The sequence below is a fragment of the Chrysochloris asiatica genome, unplaced genomic scaffold (genome assembly GCF_000296735.1).
Source record: "Chrysochloris asiatica unplaced genomic scaffold, ChrAsi1.0 scaffold00021, whole genome shotgun sequence".
NCBI lineage: Eukaryota > Metazoa > Chordata > Mammalia > Afrosoricida > Chrysochloridae > Chrysochloris > Chrysochloris asiatica.
Window position 1 is genome coordinate 13027314 of NW_006408539.1, and position 13179 is coordinate 13040492.

Here is a 13179-nt window from a genome sequence, read left to right on the forward strand (position 1 = left end):
AGGTTGGAGTTCATTAAGTCAGTCTGCATTGCTGTGGAATTCCCGGTTGGGGCCACCTTCTAATACATCTCTTTTTCTCTCTAATTTGAGTTGGTGAATTTGGACCTGCTGCTCCAGGACACAAACCCTTATTAGGGTAGCATTCATCATTTGAACACATTTACACATAATGGAGGTAAGGCAAGTAAGATAAAGACTTGATTTACAGCAACTCTTAGGAAGTAAACAGATAATATAAATCATGCTATTGAGGTTAGATGCCATCAAGTTGCTTTCAACTCATAGCAACTCTGACCAGACCTGCGCCATCCTCACAATCTTTCCCATATGTAAGTTGCAGGTTCTGTGTCAATCCATCTTGTTGAGGGTATTTCTGTCTTTCACTAACCCTGTACTTTACCAAGCATGATGTTCTTTTCCAGGGATTGCTCATTCCAGATGACATGTTCAAAATAGATGATACATGTTCAAAATAGATGAAATTATTAGGGTTAGGTGACAGGAAGAAAATTCCTGAGGAAAAGATGAGCAGAGGGGCAGGATGTGGACAACAGATAAAAACTATCTCCTTGTCTGGTGGGTAGGATATAAATAAGATTGAAAAACAAAACTGTATCTTAGACTTCCAGTAAGATGGTGGACTAGGCAGATGCATTACAGGGACTCTCTACAACAAAGATATGAGATACAAATAAAATAGACTCAGATGAAAGTTGTGGCAACCTGAACTACAGAAGAAATGATAGAGAGATGCATGGATTTCTTGCCAAGAAGAAAGGTCAAGCTGAGATGGCAAAAGAGAAACAGACAGGTGAACAGCTGGCCAGACATAGTTCAACCATCTTGTGTGCAGCTTTGGCAATGGAGGCAAACTTGGCAGAGCAGATTCAAGTGGGTGACATGAAAGGTATGACTTCTTCTTTTCCCCCATGCCCCATGGTGAACAGAAGTGTGACCAGCTCCCACCCTTATTCAACCCAAACATAGACACTGCTCTTTGGGAGTCCAGAGCCATGTAATTGCGAGCCATGTCATGTGAGTTGGGGCCAGCTGCACCACTTTGGTGCTTGGATTCAGCTGGGCTTGGTTCCAGACCTACAAAACCCACAGAGCCACAAGACCAGAATTTAGCCAGTTACCCTGCCCCCCAGCTTCCCTGGGGTTCTAACACACTGAAAGTAACTCCATCAAAGGCCCACACAAACTACTTCTGGATTGAGTGCCCTGAACATAGATAATACTGAGGCGAACAGGAGCTCCGCCTCCCACTAGGAACGCTGCCGTGACATCCCTTCCAAAGCTACCTTGTGAACTTCTTGAATTGCAGAAGCCCATCAGAGATTTCTCTCCTCCAAGTAGAACAAAGGAGCTCTGGTAGTGTAGTGGTTATGAATTGGGTTGCTAACCTCAGGGTCAGCAGTGCGAAACTACCAGCTATTCCATGGGAGAAAGATGAGGCTTTCTGCTTCTGTAAAGATTTACAACCTAGGGATTGCTGTACAGGGTCGCTATGGGTCGGAACCGACTCCACGGCTCATAACAACAACGACAAGAAGTCCAACAACTGCACTGTTTGTTTCCACAAATACTACAACCCCACAAAGTCCTGGAGACAACAGACACTTTTTGTCCATACAAAGAAACAAAAGGGAATGGCTCAAATAAATGATCAACATGCACAGACAGCATCACATTTCTTAGGAACAAAAGGTAACGGAACTAACTGAAAAAATTTATAAGAACAATATTGAACCTTCAACAGATTGACAGAGAGATCGAGGAAAGCAATGAGAACACAGGAAAAACTTTAGAAGAATTCAGAAAAACACTACAAAAATAAACAGACAAAATAAATGTAAATTTTTAAATAATATAAACTGCAATTAAAAATCAAGAATATTGATAATAAGACTTTAGATGTGATAGTACATAGAAAGGACAAAGGAGAAGATTTGAAGCAACGGAAGCCTTTATTAGTGAACTTGAAGTTAAATCTCTCAATACTAGTATGCTAGAAGAATAATTAGAAAAAAGAATGTAACAAATCCTAAGAATTATGTGAGAAGTCATGAAGAGAAACAACTTATGGGAGAATGGAATTCCAGAACAGGATAAGACAATTAAAAACACAGAAGAAAATTGTAGAAGAGTTGCTGGAGGAAAAGTTCCCTAACATCATGAAAAATGAGAAGCATACAAGAAACTGAACAAACCCAAACAGGACACATCTCCAAAGAAAATTACTAAGACACATCATAATCAAACTTTCCAAAATTAAAGGCAAGAAAAGAATTCTGAGACCATCTTGGGAAAAACCAAAAAGTTATCTACAAAGGAAAACAAATAAGACTAAACTCTGATTTCTCAGCAGAAACCATGGAGGCAAGAAGGCAATGGGATGACATATACAAAACTCTGAAAAAAAAAAATCCTAACCAAGAATCATATACCCAGTAAATACAATGGTGAAATTAAGACATTTTCTGATAAACAGCAATTAAAGGAATTTGCAAAGGCCAGATCAACTTTACAGTAAATACTAAAGGATGTTTCTTTGGACTGAAAACCAATAGCAATGTGCAATAACCTGAGATTACCATACATGACAACACTACCCAGAACTCAGTCCAGAAGTATTTAAAGTAAAACAAGCTTACAAGACTGAAAATAGGGAACTACAGGCATCAACGAATAATGAAGACAACCAAAAAGCAAAAAGAAGAAACAGTGTAGACACAGAACTTCAAAATGGCAAGAAAGTCAAGTAGATTCCTAGGTAAAACACACTGTATTAAAGAGGGAAAAATTAATAAATTACAGGGTAACTTCAAAGAGAAATAGTTTACCTGCACATCAAAATAAAAAAAGAGGAAAATCAGAAAGAATTAGTAAATATTAGCACAACAGAAATGAAAATGACAAGAAAACTGACAAACAAACTAAACTCAGCATAGCAAATTATGTACTTAATCTGTACGATGAGTGAATAATCAGAGAAGAATGTGGCATCAGGATTGGAGGAAGACTGGTTAACAACCAGCAATATACAGATGACACTCTCTTGTTTGCTGAAATAAAAAAGGATTTCAGCCTTTACTGATGAAGATCAAAGATTGCAGCCTTCAGTCTGGATTACTCTTGAACATAAAACAAAAATCTTCACAAATGGAACAAGAAGCAACGTCATGAAAAATGGAGAAAGGACTGATGTCAAGGATTTCGTTTTACTTGGATCCACAATCAACACCCAGGGAAGCAGCAGTGAAGAAATCTAATGATATATCCATTGGACAAATCTGCTGCAAAAGACCTCTGTAAAGTGTTAAAAAGCAAAGATACTACTTTAAGGACTGTTGCTGTGGTTGTGAAATGCTGTTGAGTCAGTTTCAAACCATCATGACCCTGTAGAGGGTTTCCAAGGAGCAGAACTGCCAACCATGCAGTTCAAACAGCTTTGCAGTCTGGCACATTAACCCACAGTGTCACACCAGGACTGGCTTTAAGGATTAAGGTGGTATTTTTAAGTGATGATGTTTTTAATTGCCTCATAAGCATGAGAAAGTTAGACAATGAATAAGGAAGACTGAAGAAGAATTTGAATTATGGTGCTGGAGAAGAATATTGAATGTATCATATATGTCTAATATTGAATATATCATATGACATATCTGACATGGTCTGACAGAAGAACAAATGAATCTGTTTTGGAAGAAGTACATCCAAATGCTTCTTAGAAGTGAGGATGAGAAGACTTTGTCCGTGTACTTTGAACATATTATCAATTGGTACCTATATCATGCTTGGTAAAATAGAGTGTGTGTAAAAAAGAGGAAGACCTTCAATGAGATGAATTGATATAAAAAACTAAAAGGCAGAATGAAAGTAATAAACATGATATTAGGCCAATTAACTGGAATGTCTCATGAAACCATAACCCTAATTCTCGAAACTAAGGAATCGTATCCCAGGAAGTGTTTGGTTGTACAGAAATCACCAGCCTCAGAAGCTATTCCTTTTTGTTTTGTTTTGTTTTTTGGTCATTATTATAAATATCACACAACTTTTCCCAATTAAATGTTTTACAAGTGTACAATTTATTGGCAGCAACTACAAGAACAGGCCGTGCAACTCTGCCCTTAATTGACATATTGATGTTAATTTTCCCTTAAGGTAAACCAAACTCAGTACTCCATAAGCAAGAATATCTCCTTGCTCCAATGTGTCTCTGTTTTTACACTTGAACAAAACTAAGAATAATGAGAAAAATCATGGACATTACTCTGAATACCATCAAGTAGCAGGTCAGATTTATGCATATGAAAATAATTTTAAGCTGCATTATGAATTATTCCACGATCATTGTTTATTCAACAAAATAACCACACATATCATGTTACTGCTATTATTAGGCATTATCAAGCCAGTTCCAACCCTGCGCACAACAGAGCGTAATCCTGCAAGGTCCTGCACCATGCTCACAATTGTTTTACCACATATTACAGCTATAAATATATGCTTTCCTTTAGTGTCTAAGATCAGAATATATCTGATATGGAAGATTATTTAAAAATCCTTACCATAATGTCTTGCAATACATGTATATATTTTAATATTATTTTTAAATCCAAACAAAAAATTTGCAATGCATAAAATGGCAAAACATTTTTCAACAATAATAACATATTACACTTTATTGACCAATGAATCTAGTCTGTTTTATAGATAGAGGTGTTGCAAAATCATCTCTCAAAAACTTTTCATGACAGCATCTATAGAAAACGATGTAGCCATTGATGCAATATCTCATTTGTAAAGATCCATTACTGCTACCTGCTATGTTTAGTTTGTCACTTTCTTTCAAATTTCCACTTCTGATGGCACATCTGAAATACTGTCCTACTTAGAAGAAAATGATGTTTATAACATGAACTTTATAAGAATATTAAAATTTCAAATGCCCCTGAAAAGCCCATCTAGTATTTCCAGCACTCATGAATCAAGCTGCTATTGAAATCATGAGCTACTTAAGCACAGCCTGTCAAGTCACATCATCCTTACTTGTCATCGATGACAGCAAACCATCTTTAATTATAATAATGGCGGGACTGAAAAAATGAGCTTTCGCTTGAACAAAATCTTTTAGTACAGTCTTATGGCTTGAGTAATTCTGGATAGATTCCCAGCTTAAGCTGTTGTGCCAGTTTAAATTCCAGCATTGAGAAATCTGAAGTTTTTAAATCTTTATTTAATGTTGCTTTGTCTAATTGTGATTTCAGAAGCTCTGGTGGTACAGTGGTTAAACATTCTGCTGCTAACTGAAATGTCAGTGCTTTGAGTCCACTACTGGTTCCACAGGAGAAAAATGACTGTCTGCTTTCATAAAGACGACAGCCTTGGAAACTGTCTTTTGGGACAGTTCCACTCTACCCTTTAGGACTGCTGTGTGTCGGAATCCACTCCACAGCAAATGGTTTGACTTTTTAAGTGTGAAGTCAAGATGAATCATTGAATTAGTTCTATATTTGGAGCCCTAGTGTGGCGCTGTAGGATAAGCATCGGACCGCAAGATCAGTTGTAACTGCAAGGCCAATGATTCAAGTCCACCAGCCGCTCCTCAGAAACCCTACACTGAGTCACTATGAATTAAAACCAACTTGATGGTATTAAACAACAACACATCTACTGAAGACAAATGAGAAATAAGTGTCTTGTGTAATTTTCTCTATACCTTCTTTCTGCCACCTCTGTGACAACACATTCTTGACACTTTCCAACAAGTTCCAAGATAATACAACACATGTTTATAGGTCCCTGTTAGCTTTATAGTCTTTAAAAAGAATCAGAACAAAATCATTTCCATTCAGTTTTGTGAATTATTTTACAACAGTTATCTAGGTACTCTTTTTTGCTTGCTCTATTCTCTGGTAGCATAGTGGTTATGAATCGGGCTGTGAACCACAGGTCAGCAGTTCGAAACTACCGCTGTTCTGTGGGAGAAAGATGAGGCTTTTGGCTCCCGTAAAGATTTACAGCCTTGGAAACCCTGTACAGGGTTGTTATGGGTCAGAGCCCACTCCATGGCACATAACAACAACAACATACTTAGTAAAATTCTTCAACAATTATTTCTTGAGTATGCCTGGTTTAAACCAAGTTTTAATCCTATTTTGAGCAAGACCAGCTAAAACCAAAACTCTCAACCTTTAAGATTTTTATTTTCACTTCAATCTCTATATTTTTATTTTCTCATGGAAATAAATGGATTCCTTTAGCGTGGTGGTTAAGAGTCAGGCTGCTAACCTCAAGGTCAGCAGTTTGAAACTACCAGCTGTTCCATGGGAGAAAGATGAGGCTTTCTGTTCCCGCCTTGGAAACCCTATAGAGGGTCGCTATGAGTCGGAACGGACTCCACGGCACACTACCAGGACCTTATACTTCTGGTGCTCCAATTTTCTGAGCCCTGTTATCTGTGTACATGTTAAAAGGTAAGAATGACTTCATTGCTTGAAAAGGTGATATGTTGCCTACAATTCCTTTGTTGTTGTTGTTAAGTGCCGTCGAGTCGATTCCGACCCATAGCGACCCTGTACAGGGTTTCCGAGGGTTAAGCAGATAAAAATTTCTAGTTGTTACACAACATAAAACTTTAGTCAGGAACTAGACTGTAGGTGAAGAATTGAATATCTTTCCACTATTTTTTTTTTGTTTTTTATATGACCTCATTTTCATATGTCATGAGACCAGCATAGGCATTATTTTCCAAGTCCACTAGGGTACAAAATGTTCTGACAGTTTTGTTTTCTGATGGTTGTGAGTTTTTATATTGTTCATAGATCTTTCATTTTCAACCTAGAAGAGACAACACATTTTTAATTAGTAGTCAGTGATATAAATTTTTAAAGAATGTTAAGAGGCATAAATAGTTGACATTCCATCAGTAAATAATATGCAATAAATAGAGAAAAGATTGAAGTTGTCAAGGATTTCATTGAATTACTTGAATTCACAATCAATGCCTGTAGGAGCATCATTTAAGAAATCAAACTATGTATTACTTTGAGCAAATTTACTGCAAAAGATCTCTGTAACGGGCTTAAAAGGAGAGATCACTTTGAGGACTAAAGCGCGCCTCAGCTGAGTTCTGATATATATATTTGAAATTTTGTATTGTGAATTAGGCGAAGGTTTACAGAACAGAACATCAGGTTTACATTCAACAAACCACACACTTTGTTTCATCTCAGTGATTGCAATCCCCTCCATGTACCAACAGTTACCCCACTTCCTTCTTGTGTACTTATTTCCACTCCACCCTCCTTTCCAACACTTCTGAACTTTGTCTTTAGGAAAATGCTGCCCTTTTGATTTTGAATCATTGTCCATTCCATGGTGAGCAGACCTTGCTAGGGTTGTTGTCCCCACTCTATGTGTATCTGAAAATTGGGCCACAAGGGTGAGTTCCATTCCAGACGTAAAGAGTGGTCAAGGACCACAGTCTCAAGTTCCTCCATTCTCTTTCTGACCAGATTCAGAACGAGATGGATTTGTGAGGTTTGTTTCCTTTACATTGAGGTGCAATCTATACTGAACACTGTTGTCTTTGATCTTTATCAGTAAGCATTTCAAGTCCTTTTTGATTCCAGCAAGCAAGGCTATATCATATGCAGATTGTTAATGACTCTTCCTCTAATCCTGATGACAATTTCTTCTTCATATAATCCATTTTCTCAGACTATGTGCTCAGCATACAAATTGAAAGAGAACAGCGAAAGAACATAACCCTAGTACATATCTTTCCTGATTTTAAACCATTCAGTATCCCCTTGTTCTCTTTTAAGGAATGTCTCTTGATCTATGTACAGGTTTCTCAAGAGCACAATCAAATGTTCTATAATACTCATTCTTTGAAATATTATTCATAGTTTGCTATGACCCACACAGTCAAAAGTCTGCATACTTAAAGCTTTTAGATGTAAAAATAAAAAGCACAGCACAAGTAAACATCTTTCTGGTAGTTTTTTTATTTCAGCTAAAATCCATGTGACATCAGCAGATATCATCGCTTGTTCCATGTCTTTTTCTGAATCTGGCTTGAAGTTCTGGCAGTTCCTTGTCCATATACTGTTACAATTGTTTTTGAATTATCACCAGTAAAATTTTACTTGCATATGGTATTAATGATATTGTTCAATGCTCTCTGCATTCCATTGGGTAGCTTCTTTAAAATGGGCACAAATATGGATCTCTTCTAATCAATTGACCAGGTAGCTGTCATCCAAATTTCTTGAAATAGTGAGTGCTTCCAGTGCTGAATCAGATTTCAGTTTGTATTCTGTCAACTACTAGATTCTTGTTTTTTTGCCAGTGTCTTCAGCGCAACTTGGGCTTCTTTCTTCAGTACTATTGGTTCTTGATCATATGTTATCTCTTTAAGTGATTAAATATCGACCATTTCTTTTAGATACACTGACTCTGCAGATTCCTTGTTATTCTTTTGATGCTTTCTGCATCATTCAATATTTTGCCCATAGAATCTTTCAATATTACAATTCAAGACTTAAAGTTTCTCTTGAATTCTTTCAGCTTGAGAAATGCTGCGCTTGTTTCTATCTTTTGGTTTTCTAACTTTAGGTCTTTGTACATTTCATTATAGTTCTTTGTATTCTTAAGCTATCCTTTGAGATTTTCTATTCAGCTTTTTTAAGCCTTCATTTCTTCCATTTACTTTAGCTTCTCTACACTCAACAAGTTTCAGAATCTCGTTTGGTATCCATTCTTGTCTTTTCTTCCTTCCCTACCTTTTAATGGCCTTTTGTTTCCTTCCTGTATGATGTATTGATGTCATCTCACAACTCTTTCTGCTCTTCAATCATTATTGTCGAATGGATCAAACCTGTTCTTGAGGTGTTCTTGGAATTCAGGTGGGATATATTAAAGATTATATTTTGGTTTTCATGGACTAATAATGCCCTGCTGCGATTCATAAGGTCTTCATTTCATTCAACAGTGTTCTGCTGTTATTTTAAAGTTTTTAGTGGCTAATTATTCAGAAGTAGCCCCCCTCTCTTTCTTCCTAGTCTGTCTTAGTCTGGAAGCTCTGCTGAAACCTGTCTACCATGGGTGACCATGTTGTTATTTAAAACACTGGTGGCATAGCTTCCAATATCACAGCGACATGCAAATCATCACAGTACTACAAACTGACAGATGAATGGTGGAACATGGATCATAGATGTGGCATAAATTAGTGACATAGATGATGCATAAATTAATAGTAATAATTGTTCCTTAGTGACAATGATAATAGCCTTAGTCATACTCTAATACAAGAACATTGACTTTATTGTCAAATCTGACCTGGAATGTCTGCTCTGTCTCTTACTAGCTGTGTGAATTTGTGTTAGTTACATAGTCCCTCTGCCCTCTGTTTCCTTTTCTACAGCATGAGGATTGTTGCAGGTCTGTTATAAGGAATATGTGAGGTAACAAAAGTGGAGAAACAGTGCACATCACAGTCCACGCTAAGTGTTCAATAAAAGAGTATTCATGGGCATCATGCCATTGGATCCTTACATGTGTACAAAAGCTGGATGATGAATCAAGAAGACCCGAAAAGAATTAATAGCTTTCAATTATGGTGTTGGCCAGAAATATTAACTATACCTTAGACTGCCAGAAGAACAAACTAATCCATCTTGGAAGAAGTACAGCCAGAATCCAGAATACTCCTTAGCAGCTAGGATGGTAAGACTTTGCCTCATATACTTTGGGCAGGTAATCAGGAGGGACCCACCATTGGAGAAGGACATCATGTTTGGTAAAGCAGATAAATGGCAAAAAAAAGGGGAAGAACCTTAATGAGATGGATTGACACAGTAGTTGCAACACTGATGAGGATGTCTCAGAACTGGGTGGTGGTTCATTTTGTTGTGCAAAGGGAGGCTATGAGTCAAAACCAACTCAATGACATCTAACAACAAACAGCAAGAACAAAATCGACAACACGGATCTGCTCGGTAAGTCTTCACTCAGCTGACAAAAAGAAGTTAAGAAAAAAACAACAGACAGCTACTCTATTTAATGACAGTTAATAGTGTGTGGTGGTGCGGGCTAATGAGCTGGACTGCAAAGTTGGTTTGAACTGCAAGGTCAGCGGTTGAAGCTCACCAGCTGCTCCTTGGAAACTCTATATGGAGTTGCTATGGGTCTGAACTGACTTGATGGCACACAAAACAACAACAACTGATCATTGAGTAAAATGTTGCTTTTATCAAAATTTCTATTCACTTAACTTGCGTATGACAAGGATACAGGTATGCCTCACTTAAGATACCTTTGGACAACACCTATCATCTCATAAGGTTTTGTTTTGTTTTATTTTAAAGGAAATCATCTCTCATACTTGGGGGACATATTGTCAGGAGTGTCCGTAGCTGGAGAAGGATATCATGTTTGATAAGGTGGAGGGTCAGAGAAAAAGAGGAAAACCCCCAACAAGATGGATTGGCCAAGTGGCAGCATCAATGGGCTCAAGTGTGGCAACAGTAATGAGGTTGGCCCAGGATCAAGCAGTGTTTCCTTCTGCTGTGCATAAGGTCACTATGAGTCGGTACCGACTTGATGGCACCTAACAACAACAACAATACATATGATAGTGTTGTTGTTGTTGTTGTTATGTGCCATGGAGTCGGTTCTGACTCATAGCGACCCTGTACAGGGTTTCCGAGGCTGTAAATCTTTACGGGAGCAGGAAGCCTCATCTTTCTCCTGCGGAACAGCTGGTAGTTTTGAACTGCTGACCTTAAGGTTCACAGCTCGATTCGTAACCACTACACTACCAGAGCTCCTTATGATAGTGTAGTGGTTATGAATTGGGCTGCTAACCTCAAGGTTCAAACCTACCAGCAATTCCACAGGAGAAAGATGAGGCTTTATGCTCCTGTAAGGATTTACAGCCTTGGAAACCCTGTACAGGGTTGCTATGAGTCGGAACAGACTCCACAGCACACCACCACCACCACCATATATATATGTGAATCTCTTCCATGGAAAAAAGTGGAATCAAATCGACTACATCTATGTAAATAGACACTGAAGAAGCTCAGTATTAACAGCTAAATGAAGGCCAGGGTCATACTGTGGCATAAATGATCAACTGATGATATGCAGATTCAGGTTAAAGCTGAAGAAAATGAAACCAAGTCCATGAGAGCCAAAATGCAACCTTGAACATATCCCACCTGAATGTAAAGACCATCTCAAGAACATATTTAATGCATTAAACACTAGTTACTGAAGACCAGAGTAGTTGTAGAATGACATCAAGAAAATCATACATGAAGAAAGGAAAGAAAGAAAAGAACACAATATATGACAGAAGAGACTTTGAAATTTGCTCTTGGATGTAGATGAGCTAAAGCAACTGGAAAAATGAAGAAGTAAAGAGCTGAAGAAAAAATTTCAAAAGGCAGTTTGAGTGAACACTTGACAAAGTAATGTATTATAATGAAATGTACAAAGACCTGGAGATGGGAAACCAAAGGGAAGAACAGACTCAACATTTCTCAAACTGAAAGAACTGCAGAAAAAAATTCAAGCCTCCACTTGCAATAATATGCTAATATTATATGGGCAAAATATTGAGCAATGTGGGAAGCATAAAAAGTAAATGGGAATGATACAAAAACTCATTGTACTGAAAAGAATTAGTCAATATGCAACCATTTAAAGAGTTGTATATTGTTAAGAACCAATGGTACTGAAAGAAGAAATCCAAGTTGCACTGAAGATATTGGCAAAAAGCAAGGCTTCAGGAATTGATAGAATACAAATTGAAATATTTCAACAAACTGATGCGGCCCTGGAGGTGCTCACTCCACCTGAGAAAATTTTGGTCCACTGGACAGTAAAGCTTTGGGCCAACCTGAACTTTTTAGTGTGATTGACAACTCTTCCATGTGACATCACATCAGAGTTTCTTAATCCTTTTCTATGACACTCTGAAATGCAAAATACCATCCTGCTTAGGTTTTATCTTAGCTACCAATCAGACCTCAGTGCTTCCCCACTGCAGTGAAGTGAAATCAGTTACATTTTGCCTAGGAATCCACTCTTCTTCTTCTTTGGGCCTTTTAAAAGCATGTGACCATCCATGTGTCTCAGGTGCCGGACTGGGTCTCACCAACTCTTTTACAATAATGGTTTTGACCAGTCCTCTGGGTCTCAGTGTGAATGTGATGGAGGAAGAGAGTAACTGCCCTGCCTTTACAAAAACAGAGATGTTCAGAGTTAGCATTCCAGAATAAAATAGTCTTGGACACCAAAGATGGGCACAAGTGTCCAATTTTGCTCAGATTACAAAAAGGCAGAGAATCCCCAGTTGCAAAAACATGGAATCAATGATGGTTGAGAAATGGTGAGGTGTGAGGAAGACAAGTGAACTGTATCCAACTCTTCTTGGAAGAGCTACGGGGTGTCTTTGGAAAAGCCACTTGTCTTAGATTGAGTTCTCTAGAGAACCCAAACCAGTGAAACATATATCTATATATAAAGCGAAGTTTTTATCAAGGAAACGGTTCACAAAGTTGAAAAGATAGAACAGTCCCAAGTCTGGTTCAGGTGAACTAAGATCAGAAGGTCAAATGGCAGGCAAGCAGTCCAGCAGGTAAGACGTCAGGATGCTAACTACTCCCAGGATTGGCAGAAAATAGGACAGGTACTGACTCAAGTCTAAAGAATTGGAGCATAGTAGAAGATGCATGTATTAGAGAATAATAGAAATTGCCCAGCCTAAGCCAATGTTGTCAGGATGGACCAGTCGCTGGAGAAGGAGATCATGTTTGGTAAGGTGGAGGATCAGAGAAAAAGAGGAAAACCCCAATGAGATGGATTGGCCAAGTGGCAGCATCAATGGGCTCAAGCATGGCAACTGTAACAAGGTTGGCCCAGGATCGGACAGTGTATCGTTCTGCTGTGCATAGGGTTGCTATGAGTCAGTACCGACTCAATGGCACCTAACAACAACAGCAAGCCAATAAGTGAACCAAAGGTCAGTAACTAAGTTAGTGTTTTAAACTGAAAGAAACAATCAATTTTTATTTCTGTCAATAACCAACAAAACTGTTGATCATAGAGTGCAATTTATATAGGTAATTCAGTAAGGTGTGAAATGTCTATGAC

General features: G+C 38.0%; 1 pseudogene; it reads left to right on the top strand.

The window, feature by feature from the left end:
• The first annotated feature begins 750 nt into the window (after nucleotides 1–750).
• Nucleotides 751–13179, top strand: part of LOC102831046 — a 32465-nt pseudogene continuing 20036 nt past the window's right edge.